Below are 4,769 nucleotides of genomic sequence, written 5' to 3' on the forward strand. Positions count from 1 at the left end.
CTTGTCTGGGAACAGAGAGAGACCAACACATAGATCGAGACTACTTTGAATTCAGTGGAACAGAGGCAACATCAGCCTAAGGAAAGTTACCAGAAGACATATAAGGAAAGGCGGAGCAATGGCTCTCTGTTTGTGGCTGGAGGACGGGGCTCTCCTCCCACCTCCTGCATATGCAGCTGAGATGCAGCTTGGCCTCTGCAGCTGACACAGCATAATTTTATAGCAGATGGTCCCTCCAGGCAGTAGGAGGGGTAAAATGTCCCCCCACATTCTTCCTCTCCCTACCATTTCTCCTCTTAGAATCAAGTCTTGACTCCAGCCCTTCCCTTTTCCCTCACTGCCCACAGAAGTAGAGATTGCTGAAGGGCAAGGAGGGCATAGTAAGGGTGGGGATAGTCAGCACCTTGGGGAAAGATACTTAATGAACCACATCCTAGGGAAATGAGGCAGAATAAAAGAGAAAAGAGGGAAGAGGAACTGCTCCTGCACACAGCACAGTGAAGTTCAGTGATTGTCCTCTGCCCTCTTTGATTTGTAATTCCGTTCCTTACAAAAACACATCTGGCACCTCACTATTCTCCCAGTTCTTACTGGTTTCTTATCAGAGCTACTAAACTGGAATTTTACCTGTGTGACTAAGAAGTCAGCCTTCCTTTTAAGGATTTTCTCACCTCTAGAAACCTCTTCTGTTCTCTGAAGGTGCCAGTAATAGAAATTCATTGTGTGCCTGCTCTGGGATGCTATTGCTAGCATTTAAAAAAAGCAATAAAGTCATTTATATGAGTTAAAGAAATAAGAGCACTAAATTAGTGTGGACTTTTTTTTTCTGGGAGCAGAATGTAATTTGAGATTTTTTGTTCCTTTCACAAGACAGTTGGACTATATGGTATTAACCTCTTTTTCTTGTGATGTTGGATACTGTAACAATGAGGAAATAGAGGCTAGGTGCAAACAATATCCCAGTGATACTCCCATATAATAAAATGTAGATAAAGTATAAATTATACTTTTGGATTAAAAATGCATAGCATGAAGTTATCTATTGTCTCACTTTTGTTCCTAAGCATTGCTTACCATCCTAGGAATTTCCTGTTCACATGGTTGACTAAATACTCCTTGGGATTTTCAGAAGTATCCTGCATTGACTACAAGAGGTTTAAAAGTAAGGGAAAACAGTGAGAGCTTTGTGGGCTGGGCATGGGAGAATCAAAATGAAGGAACTGGTGGGGCTCATTCTCACATGTGGTCAGCTCTCATTTGGTGAGAGAAAGCTCAGCTGGCTAGATAGTCTACACTACTTCTACATTAGTGATGTTTGGATTTATGTTTCAAATGAAATTAGTCCTAACACTATGGATTCTCCAGATTTAAAGATATGCAACATTTGGCTGGGAAGGGCCCTGATGTGTTTCTGAAGTTAAGACCAGATGACTGTCAGCTGCCCATTCCAACACAAGTTACTCTCTAACTTTAGGAGACCAATTTTCGCAAACAACTGACTTTATTCAACCAAGCAATATTACTTGCATTTTAATGTATTAGAACAGTTAGTACTGGAATAAACAGTAAGGCCTCAGGGTTAAATTCTGTCATCTCTATGGGATTACCTTCCCATTGTAAAGCCACAAGAAAGCAAGCATGGTCTTGTATCGGCACAACTCACTAATCCTTCAAATTAATTTTGTCTCTTTACATGCTTAAATTACAAATATATGTGGGGTGTGGTGGTAGAGCAATAAATGCCTCTAATGACAGATCCTAAAGCTGTAAGTATGAGCCTTCTTCCATACTTGTGCTGGAAAACATTCTGTGGGCAAACAAGAGCATAATCCACCTGTACTTCATGACACAGCAGAAAGCTGAAGTCTCTAGGACATGATGCTAACTGTTTTGCTTCTCTGAGGGTGGTGAGAAGAAGCTGTAGCCACATTTGTTGGCACAAAGGAGAGCATTTGTTCCATGCTGAGTGGTGGAGGTCTGATATCTGGCACATAGCCTGGGGCTACATCCAGGCTTGTTCCTCTAGGGGCCTGTACTTTGGGTGCCTGTTATTACAGAAACTAAAGTACCTCAGGTGTGGAAGCTATTGAAACTTTTAACATTCAAAAAATATTTTTCTGTCTGGGATCTGAGGACTCCAGCATCCATTCCTTAATGGGGGTATGATTTGCCAAATTCCAAAATAGTTTCTGGAAACATGACTGGGAACACGTGGGGTTTTTGGGTTTTTTTTCTTTTAAGATAGTGACTACTGAGGACAAGAATATGACTGCTTGTTGCTGTGCTGGCAGCTGAAGTCAACAGAAATCAAGAGGTAGCACTGAAAATATCTGTTTACTTACAGGAGCAGATATACTTCTTTGTGTCTTCTGTTTGTAAAGAAGTATGCTTTAATTGAGAAAAACTAAAACAACCTGGAAATATTGCAGTTTTAGAACAAATCTGCTGAAATATAAGTGTCCTTAGAAATTTAGATGCCCTATTTCCATGACCAGATCAACAGAAACTCTAGGACTATAGTAAACATACTGTTATCTCTCTTGCAATAAATTTCCCCATTTGTTATCTCTTGATCAGCAATCAGCTAAGATAAAAGAAAGTGAAGAAGTATATTTGAACTATTTACATACCAGTGAAATGGTGTCATGTTATCTTTGCTCTTTTGCAAGATCATGTTTGCTACTAGCAAGTTGTGTCCCCTAGGTCCTGCCAAAGTATGTGTTATTTTGGAGGATTAAGCAGGGGAAGACAAAACAAGTAGAATAAGCAAATGTTGTGTGGTGGAACTGAAAAAACATTCCACCACAGTCCTCCCAGCACTGCTGCTATGCTGTACATACTGGAATCAGGAAAGAGTGTAGCCTTCTTGCAGTAAATGCACCCCCAAAAATCTTTCTGTTTCAGTTTGCTGGTGCTTCTTTGTGACAGTTCCTCACAGTTCTGTTTCCTTTCTTCCTTCAGTGACAAAGAGATGAATAATTAATTCCAGGGAAACACTACAAATCACCATAGATATCCCATCTCCTAGCATGATTGTTCTCTTTAGCTTCTGAATAAAAGCCCAGAAAGCTTTGTAAACATACCACAAAGATAAGTAAAAAACTCCTTCCCATTTCCCGTTCCCTTGTGTTCTCAGTGGCATGTGGATTCTGCACATATCCAGCTGCCTTCCAGACTGCTTATCAACTGCTGTTTCAGAGAAACTAGATGAATCATGTTTTGTGCAGGAATTGCTGTATCTGACTAGTTTCAGACAAAGTATGGGTCACACAGGCCCCTTCCTGGCAGAAAATTGGTCTCAATATTCCATCTTAGCCCAGAGTTATGACAGACTCATTCCTCACCTCTCTGAAATCAATTAAACAACTCAGAAAAATTGCAGAAACATAGAATATCTCAAGTTGGAAGGGACTCATAAGGATCATTAGGTCAAGCTCCCTGGTCCTCACAGAACTATCATAAATAAAACATATGACTAAGAGCATTGTCCTGATGCTCCTCCGGGCATGACACCATGACCTCTTCCCTGGAAAGCCTGTTCCAGTGACCAACCCTCTGGATGAAGAAACTTTTCCTAATGTCCAATCCTGATACTGCCTCATTCCATTTCCTCATGCCCTTCCTCACCAGACAGAGGAGAGCAGCATCTCCCTCTCCCTTGCCCTCATCGAGGAAGTTGTAGGCTGAGATGAGGTCACCCCTCATTCTCCTCTTCTCCAAGATGAACAAGCCAAGAGACCTCCGGCACTCCCTGTAAGTTTTGCCCGTGAGAGCTTTCACCATTTTGGTCCCCCTCCTCTGCACACACTCTCAGAATGTGATGTTCTTCTTATATTGTGTCACCCAAATCTGCCCACAGCACTCGAGGTGAGGCTGCCCCAGCACAGAGTGGGACAATCCCCTCCCTTGCCTGCCTGGCCATGCTGTGCCTGATGTGTCCAGGACACACTTGGCCCTCCTGGCTGCCAGGGCACTGCTGGCTCTTGTTCAACTTGCCATCCACCCAAAGCCCCAAATTTGTACACATAACTGGGATTACCTTCTCCCAGGTGCATTTAAAGTACTTCAAATGAAAAGCATTTGCTTAAATAAGTTTTTATTATGATTTAAGGAGCAAAAGTGTACATCCACAAGACCCATTATATACAGGGATAGGATACATGGAGAAAATTTGAATAGAAACCTGCCATGCTTGGTCATGATGATTGATCCAAAAAGGCTTAAGAAGAAATATGAATTATAAGATTCCTATAATGCATCTTTAGAAAGTGAGGAAGAGCCCTGCAGCATCAGGGGTAGAAATTAAAATCAATGACTTTGTCAGAGCAGATATGGTTGGTAGTTGTTTACAGTTTAATCTAGGAAATTTTGAGTGACTTATTCCAGAGGAGTCACCCTAAAATCTGTCTGTAGAGAAACTCGGCTCAGTTAGAAGACTGCATTTTTTTATTCCCAGAAAAGGTGATGTATTTTTTCAGTGTGATGATTCAGCACTGTTGTTGTTAAATTGCACCAGGAACGTTTCTGTTAATGCTCGTATTTTCTTTGGGTCAGATTTTCATTCCATAAACTCTTCATCTATGAGTAAATAATAATACTCATTTTTTTGGTGGTGGGTGTTTTTTTTTGGTTTTGTTTTTTTTTTAATAAAGCCTTCTGGTTTTAGAAAATATGGATAAAAGAGAAGGTCTGTGTTTCTTTTTACCCTTGATACTGCAGCACTTTGGGTCTCGCTGTGAGGGACATAAACTCTTTCAGCTTTCCTCTCT

This window comes from Zosterops lateralis, assembly GCF_965231275.1.
Source record: "Zosterops lateralis genome assembly, chromosome: 1".
Classification (NCBI taxonomy): domain Eukaryota; kingdom Metazoa; phylum Chordata; class Aves; order Passeriformes; family Zosteropidae; genus Zosterops; species Zosterops lateralis.